This window comes from Phocoena sinus, chromosome 1 (assembly GCF_008692025.1).
Source record: "Phocoena sinus isolate mPhoSin1 chromosome 1, mPhoSin1.pri, whole genome shotgun sequence".
Classification (NCBI taxonomy): domain Eukaryota; kingdom Metazoa; phylum Chordata; class Mammalia; order Artiodactyla; family Phocoenidae; genus Phocoena; species Phocoena sinus.
The window spans coordinates 69,487,107-69,501,444 of NC_045763.1; the positions used below are offsets into that span (position 1 = coordinate 69,487,107).

Below are 14,338 nucleotides of genomic sequence, written 5' to 3' on the forward strand. Positions count from 1 at the left end.
TTTTCAAAACTCTCTATTCCATTTGGAATAGCTATTTATCAAGTACAATAAAGAAAATTTTTTTGTCCAAATAACTTTGCATATACAGTTGTTAACCTATTTGTAGGTATTGCTTTTCAGACACATTTTGGATATTGCTTTTTAGTTATAACAATGGAATAACATTGTTCTCACTTGAAGTATATGAATAGCTCAAAAGTAATTTTCCTGCTTTACTTTTTTTTCTACCACTTTTTGGATATTACTGCTTTTATGTGCCCTGTAAGTGTCATATCTTATTGGATGCATTTTCATAAGCATGCCTAGCCTTTGTTAAGTGTGCATCTCTATTTTACAGGCTAGATTATAACAAAAAGATTTTAACCCACATTTTAAATCCAGGGCCATCTGAGTAGAAATACATCAATACCAAATTATTAGTAGAGTTCTGATGGGACAGTGATACCTGTCTGTCTTACTAACTTACTAAGTATTGAAGGACATTTCCTGTCATAAGAAAATGTAAAAAGAAAGGAAACACATATCAGTACAAGTATAGTTAGATTTTAAAACCACCCTGTGCAGTATGGATTAATTTACTAATTGCCTAATATTACATACAGCATAATATGAGAAATGCTGGAAATCCCAACCATAAAACTGATATCATTAAACAGAACACTGCATCTTTGTCCTATTAATGTGTCTAATTAGAGGCCCCTTGTTTACTTCATGGCAATTATAACGTTTTTTCCAATTGTACCAGCCAGATCATTTGCATTCCTTCACATTCTGTAGTAACAGTTCATGAGATGTATTAAATGGGAATCACTCAACATGATATAAAAAAGGAGATCAAGAAATAAAACAAATGACTCTCTTTTGCTATCAGTTTGGGAAAACTGGTGAAGGTGTTGGGAAGAACTAGGCCAGGTGGTGAAGTGTTTTATCAGAGACAAAATTACAATGAGGTAGTTTGATATATCCAGTGATACCTGCTAAAATATTAAAAATGAAATGCAATAAAATCACATCTAATCTCAGAAACATTTGTCTGTCCTAGGGTTGGATATTCTTCTTTGAACTTATTTTTTTCTGCTCTGGTAGAATTGGAGAATAAGATATGGCTTTATATGCACTCATTGTACTTTGAATTAGATTAACAGCTAGTTCCATCAGGATTGGCAGTAGAAGTAGAATTTGCCAGTATCATATTCCAAAATTTTAATAACTATTCTCTAGAGAGATTATGTGACAGATACAGACTTATGCATCTTAGAGTGAGCGGTTCTTCTGTTGAAGTTTTATGGAAAGACCTTGGTTGTCTCATATGCTTTTAGACTCTTCTCTCCATTTGTCTACTATATGAATTATTTATTTAAATTTATTCATTTATAAGCATGTAGAAGTTCCATTTGGAGAAAGTCCCACCCATCCAAACCCCTTTCTCTTCATCTAATTATAATTCACTGGGTTGCATTTAAAGAGGAGTATTGGATGCATCATTGTTGACGTAAACTCTCTTCTTGACATAACTGTAGTCATGCTCCTCTAATCTCTCTCTAGGCCTCCACTTTCAATGTCTGTCCTTGATATCTGATCACTCTCCATATCTGGTCAAATTCCTTATTCCTCTTCCTTAGTATCTGATCCCCCCGGGTCTGACCTCGACAAGAGTCCTATCAAGTAGATCTAGCCAGAATCCCCCCTTATCCTTGAGTTTCCTCCTAGTAATTTTCCATCCACTGACCTCCAATCTACTCCTGGGCTAAACATTCCCATTTTTTTCCATGCTGTATTTGGAATTGAGCCCAGTTCTATACTGAGATTTCTTTTCCCCTATTGCAACGGTTCTTAAATGAAATCTGGTTTTGCTTCTTAATTATTATCCAGTTCTAATTTTCTTTAACATTGTGAATATGCATGATGTCAAGAAAAGAGCTTTCATTTGACAGAACAAGTAAATAATAAATACAGACTTACAAATTGATCAAATTTGGCTGGTATTGATGTGCTGAACTTTTAAATTTACATTTGTTTCTGACTCAGACATCTTAATCTCTCTTAAAGTCCCCTACAAACATTCTCTCCTCTCTCACCTTCACCACTGGGTTCTAATGTTATCAACATTATTCCAGTATCTGTAGGTAGTGGAGGAAAAAGATCTTATAAATACATTCATAGTGATATGTACAGGACTCGTTGTGCCATTCTTTTGAGAATTATAGATTTTTTAAAAGTCCTAAGGAGAAGGCTAACTAAAAGAAGAAAAAAATTAAATAATGATAGTATTTTAGGCAATAGTGGGGGAATTCTCTGGATTTGGGGAACCAAGTAGCCGTCATTTAATTCCATCAAGCAGTCAACATTCCACTGCCTGTGCATAAAACCTGCACTGATACAGATGCCCTATTTTAAAAGTCTTTATTATTATATATAATCATTGGTATTTTTAATAATAGGTAACTAATTTATTATTGCATCATTATTTCTTCTTCTGAGTTTTTACTTTACAAACCACAGTTTCTAAGATAGTGAACTTTTTCTTTTGGTATATGTTCTTGTTCTTCTTTCCCTATAGTTCGAATGCAAACTTATTTCTCCCAATCTATGGAGTTAATTTGAGTAGAGTTAGTTTCCTCATTACATTGGGTGAAGTACATAATTTATAAGTCTCAAAAAGTTATTGAGAAATATATTTGTCTTATGATATTTGTGTGATTTCAAAGAAGAGGCTTATGTCAACCTCCGTGGACAGTGTCCAACTCAACTCTCTTGTCTTTAAAGAGAGTGCTGATTTATTAGACTTAATAGAAATTGATACAATATGATATATTTGGCTACCATTAAGGCATAGTTTTCAGTTGGCTGTCATGCTATACATTTTTGCCACTGTCATTGTTAAAGAATAATTTTCAAAGGAAAGGAAAATCTTGATTCTTATACAGATGCAAGAACGAGTACATATTAAAGATTTTATTTAACTCATTAATGAGAAAGCTAAGATGTTACAACCTGCTCAAAGAAGTTAAAGAAACACAAATATATATATAGAATTATGGAATGTTGAAATGAATAGACAAGTGGAAGCAAAATTGGCTTTTCCACAACAGGAGAAGTTTGTCTCTTCACAGAATTTATTTGTATGCTGATAGAAAAGAATTATTTTTGTACAATAGCTTCCACAGAGTCAGAATCAGACAACCCAGAAGGACGTCTTATAGACAACGTACAGTTTTCCTTTGAAGCACAAAGTTTTTCCTACACTGTCTGGACATTATGAGTTCGATTAATCTGTCCTCCTGGATGGTAGTCATGTCTCTGATGACTTAGTAATATGAGGACAATGGACCTTAGCTAAAAGGTCCAAGGAAAGGAAAATTCTAAGGTTGAATTTATCATCCTGACAGGTCAAACATGGACTAGGCTGCAAGGCTGCTTTGTTTACTCCTGTAATTCCTGGCACGTAGACTTGATATCTCCAGAATAACCTTAGCTAAATAGCAAGGGAAGACCCATATTAGGAAATTTGAAATAAACAGTAACAACAAAAAATAATTAGGTGTCTGCAACGGAAAACTTTGCATTGTTTAGACTATCATCATTTCTGGGTTACTAATTCTAGCTTTTTTTTGCCTTTGAGCTAATTTAGAACTCTGCAAGTTGTAGATAACTGTTAGCAATGAGAAAGAATTCTTGTCAATAAACATGCAAATAAGTTAATAAATTGTGTCAGGTGGCAATTTAATTGATTTCCCTCACTCCCCACTCCTCAAGTACACCCCTGGAAAAAGCCAGTTTTGAGTCATTTGCACATTTATTTCAATGCTTATTTATTCCATATAAATTTGCAGTTCTTTGGTTTCTCCTTTGGACTGGTTGTAATATCATACCAGTTACCTCAGTTAAATAAATTCTTTGACATGTGTTCATTTGATATTTGTATGATACACAAGCAGGTCTTTTATGATTTATCATTTAATATCACAAAAGCATCTAGAGACTCCTCTTGTGTAAGAAATAGTTGCAGTCTCACACTGGCTGGGTTACATTACGAAAGCAGGCAGAAATGGAAGGAAATGATGGCAAATTCCATTACTTGCAATAGATCTCTGTCCTTATAATCTTCTCTTGTGTACTTCTTAAGGTGAATATGCCTTATTTTTCAGGATAAAAACTAAATATTTGGTTTATAGGGGGTATTTATTGTATGAAATAAATTTCATGAAATAAAAAAATACATAATTACCATATTTGGTAAGTATCTTCTCACTGTATCTTATATTTTTATAGGAAGAAATAAGATATTCAACTTAATTCAAATGAACTCAGTTCAATTCAAATCAAAATACCTCTACTGTAAGTGTCCAAGAGGTGCTTTAAATTTTAAAAGTTTCTTGTTATCCAAGTTAGATATATTTTGTGTAATTCTCTGAGATTCTTGTGGAAAACTATTTCATAATTGCAAGGTATTTTCAGATTTGTATATAAGCAATGATCAATTATCAATATTTCTCCTGGGTATTTCCAGAAAGCAGTGCCTTCTTATAAAAAATAAATTGCTCTTTACCTATAGCTTAGATATTTTTCCAGCTGTTCATGCCAGTACCTTAGCTTTCATTAGCACCAAGGAGTTATGCATGACGAAGGGAAAATATTTACCAATGGAAAACATGTTGACTAATGAAATGATGCATTCCAGCTATTACATTTAGGAAGATAAGACTACATATGCAGGCATCTAATTGAAGTGATATTTTTCATGTTCAATTGCAATCGTTTGAAAATCTTTTAAGGAAGTATTTATATTCAAAATTACCTTGACTAAATATAAACAATAAATAAATACTTTTAAAAGACCTACATCACTAAACAATTTCTTATGATTTTCTTAGGGAAGCCTCCTCTTTTGCATAGCTAATGCTGTGGCAGCTTGAAATTGAGGTCCATGTGTTAGTCAGTTAGGGCTGCTATAACAAAATACCACAGACTTGTTGGTTTACACAAGAGACATTTATTTTCTCACCATCTAGAGGCTGGGAAGTCCAAGATCAAGGTGCCAGCAAATTCAGTTTCTGGAGAGGGCTCTCCTCCTGGCTTATAGACAGTTCTCTTCTCGTTATTTCCTCAAAAGGCCTTTCACTGGTGTGCAAGGAGAGTGAGAAGAGAGAGAGAGAGAGCTCTGATGTCTCTTCTTATAAGGACACCAATCCCATGGGATGAAGACCTCACCCTTATGTCTTCATTTAAACTTAATTATGTTCTTAGCGGCCCCATCTCCAAATACAGTCAATTTGGGAGTTAGTGTTTCAACACATGTATTTTAGAGGGTACAAACATTCAGTCCATAACCGACCATAGAGTTCAACTTTGTTATAAAAATTTGACAGTTTGTATACACATTTTATTACAAATTAGAGAATGATTTATTCAATTTGAATGATAATTTGCTTATACTTATACACTTGTACCTTATATAGAAATTGTCCCTAGCTTCATGAAACCATCTTTAGTGCAAATATAAGACATATTTACTTTCTATTACTGAAATATGCTTCCACAGTGCAGTGCAATTGATGAATTCTGACCGACTGTTTCTTCAGTTTGAAATAGAACCTCACATTTGAGCAAAAATGTAATATTCACTTACATTACAGATTTTCTGAAAAAATATGTATGTTCACATTTCCTCACTTTTTGTCACAAAACCCTTTGAAGTATAATTTTAGTGATAATCTTAATGTTTCTAATAACACAGTTGAATATATTATAAGAAGAAAGAAGTTAGTCAGGAACTTAGTGCCAAGAGACATCTGTTGATTTATTGTTATCTACCCTTCAAAATATTTATTATTCTGGACCAGTAGAGATGCATGTTTATTATAGGTTATATTATAGGCTATATGCCCACCAAAGTGAGATTGTGTCAACTGATATACTTTTGTACGCGTTATATGTTAAACTCTCCAGGGTTTGCACATGAATCCACTGAATCACCACATTGCTAGTAGTATCCTCTGCACCCCAGTGTCTCCTGATTTACTACTTTCTTTTGGCCATGACATGAAATACAACTCATCTCAAGCCAACCTTTTTCCTTCCTACACTTCACTTTTCACAAAGACTTACATTAAAGCATAAGTGAGAAAAAGAAGTAAGCCTCCCTCCAAACCCTGAATGACTGAGATGTATTTGGCTCTTACTAGAAAATTGCTTCTTACCTTCAGTACATTCTGAAAAATAGACATATTCTTTATGCCTTTAGTACACAGTGCTGATTGCATTTCTTTAAGCACGTCTTGCTAAATGTCCTCAAGTTTCTAGTAGGTGTATCAGCTATTACTGATACTGTTGTTTTTGTGGTCTGTTTTCTATTTCATTTTCTTGAAATGGGGATTAAATACTGTTGGAGAGTTTCTGGAATTAAAGAGAAGGCTCAGGTAAACATATCTGCCAATGATCTCAAATTGCTACATTTTCATTTGGGGTTTCAAAAATATTTTAGGGGCTTCCCCTCCCATTGTTTTCTCAGATATTGACCATTAGTACTGTTTTAACAGTTACTTTCTTGACTTTAGAAATCCTTTATGGTCTTCTAATAAATTATGTGGACACTGTTGCCTTCCAGCAAATTCCTGACATTACTTCCCCTATTATTATAACGATTTACCAAAGAGAATACATAAATTGACACACTTGGAGACCCTGTTATTTGGGAGTTCCCATTCAAATGTTATTTATTGGGAGCTGATCACTAAGAATCCTAAGAAAAATAGTTGATATTGACCCAGCTAGCTAGTGTGGCTCATGTAATTATCATACTCAGCCATATAAAACAAAACTATATACAGCCAAAGATCCATGAACACAATTCACAGTAACATCGTTGAAATTCAGCAGACAGACAGACCTGAATTTAAATTCCAGCTTCACCACACATGAACTTAACCTTCTGGAAGTTGCTAACCTGTGGAAACTTCTGTTTCTTCATTCGAGGCTGATGAAATTAGAGATTATGTATATACCACCTAGTACAGTCCCTGGCAAATCTTTGAGAGCCAATAAATTGTCATTATTATTGAGTTTTTGTTATATATCTGTGAGGCCAGGCTATTACTTGGTCTTCAAAGAGATGTTATGACACAAATTTAGTCTTAACTATGTATGACTTTGTAGAAAATATTAGTAATATTAAATATTTTGTTACTTTTCATAAGATCAATATGAAAACCTTAAAAACTTCCATACATTTGTTTTTATAAGAATATCATACTACATAAACTGTGATGAATAGATTGCAAGGCAAAGTGGAGCAGAGGGACCAGTTAGGAGGCTACTAGTCCAAATGCACCGTGATGATAATTTATAAGACAGATTCAGGAAAATTCGATGATAGGAAATAGGGTTATAAAGGGCAGATTCAAAGTGAATTCCTAGGTTTTTGTCTGAAACAACTGTTTGTGCTGTCATTTACTAAGAAAGAAAGCTATAAATGGAGTAAAATCAGGTTCAAGAATAAAGTAAATTCAGTGCTTTTTAAATTGATGCCTAATTGGCATACAATAACATGCACAAATCTTAAGTATTCAATTTGGCATGCTTTGATTATTTTATTCACTGGTGCATTCACAACACAAAATAATACCTGGGACATTTTCTTCACCTCAGAAAGTTCCCTCATGTCTTTTTCCAGTTGATTCAACTCCCCTTCCCTAAGCAATGATTTTCTGACTTCTGTAATTGTAGAATAGTTTTATGAATCCTCAGATTGCATACTGATGGACCCATACAGAATGTATTCTTCTTTGTCTGCGTTTTTCATTTTAGCCAAATAATTTTGAGAATGCCATGTGTATTGGTCGTTTATTCTTTTACATTGCTGACTAGTATTCCATTGTATGAAACTATCCCAATCTGTCCAGTCTCCTGTAGACAGACTTTTGGGTTGTTTCCTGGTTTTGGCAATTATGAATAAAACTGCTATGAATATACTTATGAATCTTTATTTCAGATATATATTTTCATTTCATTTGTGTAAATACTGAAGAGTGGAATTGATGGGTTGTGGAGTAGATGTATGTTTAATTTTAATAAGAAACTGGCAAACGATTCTCCAAAGTGGTTTTCATTTTATACTCTCAGCAACAGTATATGAGAGTTTCAATTGTTCCACATTCCATCCTATATTTAGTGTAGTTTGTTTATTTGTCACTCTAGTAGATGTGAAAAGATATCTCTTTGTGGTTTTCTTTTTTTTTGACATGGCATCAACTTTATTAGTTTTTATCACTAACATGCTTGGGCAGATTTGTTACTTGAAACTGGTTAAAGAAAAAGGAGTTTTAACAAAATGATATACTGGATAATTCTTGATGCTTACTGAAGAATACTAGTACACTATTGAGAGCTCAAGCTAACTGAATTAGAACTTGTTTCCTTTCCATTTTTTAAAGATAATTTGCTATTCAACTTTTTCTTTTTCTCATTACAAGACCCTAAAATGTAAGATGGGCACACAGGTTTCAAAAGTTCTGTCAATACTTTAATTTCAAAGTATCCACCCTGAATGCGGGCTAAAACGTCACCTAGGTCCCTGTAATGCCCCTCTCATTTCTTCCTAAGTTGAAGTTCAGATAGCACTTTGTAGTCACACAGAACAGGAATCTTTCATGCATGAGCTCCAAGAATGCTAAGGATTAAGAATATAACAAGTTCAGAAGAAATGAACGGGATAACATAGGAGGAGGGTTCAACTCACAAAGATGTTAGAACAAGTTATGCTCCATCCAAAGAGTCAGTGTATTTCTGGACAAGGCACAGGACCTGAAGAGGGAACCCTTAGATGTCTTCCACTTCTTCACCATAACGCACGGGAGCCCACCTTGCGCCTCTGACACAGTCACTGCCTGGCCTCTGGAGACAAGCAGGCTGTGAAACTCCAAAACCTCAGTGCTTGCCTGCGGCTGGAGCAGCTGCTACAAATAGGTGATGTACTGGTGCCAGTGGCTAGCCCTGTTCCAGGAACGTGCTTTCAGACGAACAAGTGAAGCGAGTGTCAGGTCCCCCATGTTGGGTTTCTTTCTGAAGTGCTGTCCTGTTAGTTGGTCCTGATGCAGCAGGCTTCTAGAAGGAAGCTTCCTCTAGTGGAGCTCTCCAGGCAGGCAGTCTGAGAAGCTCCATCACCCTGAGTCCACTTAATACACATAAGGATATTAAGTTTGCTTGTAGGAAAGAAGGAAGAACAATCTATGCTTTCTCTACAGGACCTGAATCTACAGGCAGATCGATTCTAATAGCTCAGCACTTCATCTACTCACTGCCAGGCTTTCATGGCAGTTTCAAAGTCAACTCAGAGGCCAGTTCTTCAGGAAAACAAGTGGTGTTAAGAGAAAAGAGAAGCATTACCTTCAATTTATGGAAACTAAAAAGAACACTGCCACATTCCTGTCCATTCTGTTTGAAGCTAAGTCTTTGGTTTTCAAATGAAAAAAACCTTAAATCCATAAACTTTGAGAAGATTAATTCTGGTATCTTCTGGTTTAAAAAAAAAAAAAAAAGGCAAACCCCTTCAACCAATGAAAATCTGTAAGGGAAGGAGCAGAGTTCAGGCACTCCGGAGAATAGATGTGGAGGAAACACGTCCGCCCGCCTGCCCGCCCGCACGCACACACACTGCACACGACCATCAGGCAAAGACTCAGTATGTGACTGCTAAGTTTAATTCAACGGCTACACCCACTCCTGCCTTGTAAAAATAACAGAATGCTCCTCTCAAAGTTACATCGCCATGTGAGCACTGGTTTGTTGTTTTTGATACAGCCTTACAAAAAGTTGGTACCAAATGCACATAAAAAAAGTTTTAAGGCTTAATAAAAATACAGATGAGTAATTTCTTAATGCAGCTTGGAGGTTGAGAAAAGGATGCCAAGAGTTAATGAAGCTTCCAAATACAGGCAGTCCCTAATGTACAGAGCATGTTCCAAATGCAAATGGCCTCCCCCATCAGGTTCAAAGGAGCAAAAACTTTTCTGCTGCACGTCCCAGGGACCAGGCTGCCCAGAGTTCTCTAAAGCCATGCCCATGGCCCCAAGGAGGGAAAGGAAGACGGAAGATGGGGACAAAAGTAAGGCGATGTGGTCACTGCTGCCCAGAGGCTCTGCTCTGGTTGTTTTCCTCCTTCCCCCAGGCCTCTATCCCCAGCTCTGCCCCAGAAGTCCCTGCTAGGGGACAGATCTAGAAAGCTCTTCCCCTCAGTGAGCTCTGCCCCTGACAGTGAGACTAAAACCCTGAGGGCCAACAGCACGTCAGGGTCTTCTTGGCGATCCAATTTGGAATTCACAAATCATTTTCTTGTATATTAAAAAGAAAAGTTAGAAATAGCAGTTCATTTCTACCTTTGGAAGATCTTACTGTAAGCTAAACAAGTTAGTGTGTTTAACTAACTAAGTTAGTGTGTTTGAGCTTAAAAGTTAACCACCATGCATGACATTTTTTAATGTGGAAAAAAATGCTCTGAATTCCAGACAACTTTCCTATGAATGACCATTTGAAGGATGGAGAAGATAGGAAGCACTTGATAGAGTCACATGGAATCAGTGTTTCTCGGCTCCAAAGTCAGCAGGGGGACCGAAAGGCAAAGTGTCTTTGCTTGGCAAAGCACCGTGCGAACCCCCCAGCGGCGGCGGAGGACGTGCAGTTTGGCAGGGAGCTCCTGCAGGCACGTAAGCGTCCAGGCCACTAGGAGTGTGACTGCACTTTAACAACGATGAAGACATTTTTAGCACTGCATTAGCTTTGTAGGCACTCGTACCAGTAGCTCCAACCCAAACTGTTGGTCCCATGTGACTGCAGTACAGGAACCGAGACCATAGCCCTATAGTGGCTCGATGGGAGAAACTTTCGCCCAACAGATTACAGCAGCACCATTCTTGCCAGCCCATTATCTTTGCTGGCAAATACCATGGAATGGGCCGGTTGAGACTTTACTGCCAAACTACTTAATGTCTTAGCCTAAGGTCTCTAAGGCTCGTCTGGAAACTGTGAATATGGTCCAGAGGTTCTGCAAAGCTTTATAAAGGGTGGCCTAAGAAAACTTTCCTTCCTCTTTGGTGTACCTGAGCAACAGACTTTTTTCTAGAAAGGTATCAGAAACAGACCAGAGTCAACAGTTACTGATGTAAAGCTGGTACTTGAGAACAGCTCTTGAGCTATTATGACAGAATCCAAACCTAAGAACCCAAGGTTCTCAAGCATCTCTTCTTCCCACTGTCAGCAGGAATATAAAGGAAGACACATGAAGGAGTTAAACAATCCCATTACCTGGATATATCTGGGTAGTTTTAAAGTCCTGTAGAAGTTAGTGGTCTTGCAGAAAGGAAGTGTCACTGGTGAAGGGAACTGGCTACATCACTAGTGAGGGGCAAAGGCCTGGACTTAAGGCTGATGAGGAAAAAAGGAACAATTCACAAGCAAAACTGCCTGTAAAGAGCCCCAAACCAGTCTCTCCTGGATGAAAGGGAGAGATATCTACATAAGATCTGGCCAAGGATTTAGAGGGCAGAAGCGGGGCACCTCGGGAGATCAGGGTGCAAAATCTTTCCGTAAAGCGTACGACTGAGAACATTTTGGTTTTTTGTTGACAGTTGCTGAGGAAAAGCAATGAAGATGTTTCAAGAAAATCTGCGGAACTGAAGCGAAAAACACTGCGGCCGAAGTCGCAGGAATGGAGACCGTGTCCATGAAGGGTAAACGGCGTCAGGGCCTCAGGGCTCTATCCAGATACCCGCCTCGCCACCCCGCCAGTGTTTCAGTGTGTCTTGCTCTTCTATCCCACAGCAACGGACATGTGGTTTTTGGTTTTCTCTCCAAGGCTTTAAACTCTGCTACTGTGTTAGTGATTCCTAGATACCCAGCTAGCCAACACACCAAGGACGCGAAGAGCCCACTCCTCAGGCGCCCCTGGCCTGGCACCGCCTCCCCGCCCACCCACCCGAGAGCTCCTCCCACACCAGGCATCACGTTTCCTCCCTTGGTTTCCGGCAGGCGAGGTCTCGGGCTTCTCGTGATGGCAGTGAAGTCGGAGCAGCAGCTGCAGGTGTCCACCCAACAGACCGTCTCCCCACCCTGCTCCTTCGGGCTAAAGAAACTACAGCTTTGAAATCCTATCTCTCGAGTTTGCTGTCTGGCTCTGGGGGACGCAGCAGCGTCTCAGTAGAAGGAGAAGCTGGACTTGCCTCCAGGCGGGTTCAGGACTTTGTTGTGGGAGCGAGGCCTCGGGCTCAGCCTGGGCTCATGACTGCCGATGGCGGGCGCCGGCTGCTGGGCATGGGCTGCACCTCCCGGGCCACTGGGCGCCCCAGCTCTTGTCTGGGGGAGGCGCTGGCTGCGGCTCTAAGGTCCGGTGTGTCCTCTCCCTCACACAGGAACACGTGGTCCTTGGGTTTGTTGGGTGTGCCATGGGTGAAGCAGCAGCGACTGGGGAGCCAAAAATGTTACTGGTCTTCCCACCAGGGCGGTTCAGACGCTGTCGAGTCTGCACAGGCGTGGATTCGTCAAATATACCACTTCCTTTCCCCCCAGGGGGCTTGGTCCTTTTGGGTATGTTCTGAGGTTTTTCAGTGGGTCCAAAAATATTAGATGTCATCCTGTTAAGGCCTGCGTGGAGGTGCGGCTGCTTCTGGACGATCGCTCGGCTCTCCTCCCGGGGGCTTCATGGCCCTGGCGGCGGCCCTACCTCCCTCGCTCTCCCGCGCCCGGAACGTGTCGCCCGCCAAGCGGAGCCTCCCGCCCCTGTGGTTTTCATTTTACTTTTTATGTCCCTGATCGCAAATGATTTTGAGTGCCTTTTCATGTGCTTATCTTTTGAATATCTTGAATATTGAATATGCTTGTACTTATCTTTTGAATATCTTGAATATTGAATTTTTGAATATCACTTGAATATCTTCTTTTGGAAATTGCCTGTTGTAATAATATATCCTTAAAAATTAGACTATTCATAATTTTATTGTTTATTGTAGGAGTTTTTGTAGAATCTGAATGTGTTTTTGTCACATAAATGTCATGAATATTTCTCCTTGCATTTGGTTTATCTCTTCATTTTTAAGGGAAGTCTTTTCATGAGCAGAAAATTTCCAATTAATCCATTTCACTTCTGCTAAAAGTTGAGTGGTTTTGTTTTTTTGTATTTGTCCTTACCAAGAAATCTTTGCTTACTCTAAGGTTATTAGGGTATTACAGTTTGGATCCTTTTAGAAGTTTTACGGTTCTGAATTTTCAATTTAGGCCTATGACTTATCTCAAATTAATCTTTGTGTATGGTTTGAAATTGGAGTCTACTTTCATATAGATATTTAGTTGTTTAATCAACATTTGTCAAAAAAAAAAACCCTCTTCTTTCCCAATTTATCAAATGGCTAGATATGTGAGTCTGTTTCTGGACTCTATTCTGTTCATGAATCTCTCTATCTTACACCAAAATCACACTTAGTTATGTAAATTTTGAAATCAGTTCATGTAATTTCTTCAACTATTTTTTTTTTCAAGATATTTTCTAGGTTCTTTGCATTTCCATAAGAATTTTAGAATTTTCTCACAAATTTCTACTAGAAATCCTTTTAGGATTTTGTTAGGGATTGTGTTGAATCCATGGGGAAAATTAGAGAAGGAACATCTTAAAAATATTGAACCTTCCAATACATAAAATGGTAAATCTATCCCTTTGGGTCTTCATTAATTCCTTTGGGCAATGTATTCTATTTTTCAATATACAGGTTGTGCATATATTTTATTGGATTTAATAAAGTACTTTGGGGCTTCCCTGGTGGCGCAGCGGTTGAGAGTCCGCCTGCCAATGCAGGAGACGCGGGTTGGTGACCCGGTCTGGGAAGATCCCACATGCCGCAGAGCGGCTAGGCCCGTGAGCCATGGCCGCTGAGCCTGCGCGTCCGGAGCCTGTAAAGTACTTTGAAATGGTACTTTTTTTTTTTTGCGGTACACGGGCCTCACACTGCTGTGGCCTCCCCCGCTGCAGAGCACAGGCTCCGGAAGCACAGGCTCCGCGCCCATGGCTCACGGACCCAGCTGCCCCGCGGCACGCAGGATCTTCCTGGACCGGGGCACGAACCCGCGTCCCCTGCATCGGCAGGCGAACTCTCAACCACTGCACCACCAGGGAAGCCCTGAAATGTTACCTTTAATGGTATTGTCATTACTAGTAGATAAAAATACAAATCATTTTTATATATTTATTTTGAATCCTGTGATCCTGATCACTTCACTTATTTTAGCCATTGTTTTGTAGACTACATAGAGTTTTATACATAATCATGGCATTTTCACATAAGGACAGTTTTACTTA

At 38.5% G+C, this 14,338-nt stretch overlaps 1 pseudogene; it reads right to left on the bottom strand.

Moving 5' to 3' along the window:
* Window positions 1–12,186: 12,186 nt before the first annotated feature.
* Window positions 12,187–12,719, bottom strand: LOC116743194 (annotated as a pseudogene).
* Window positions 12,720–14,338: the final 1,619 nt, after the last annotated feature.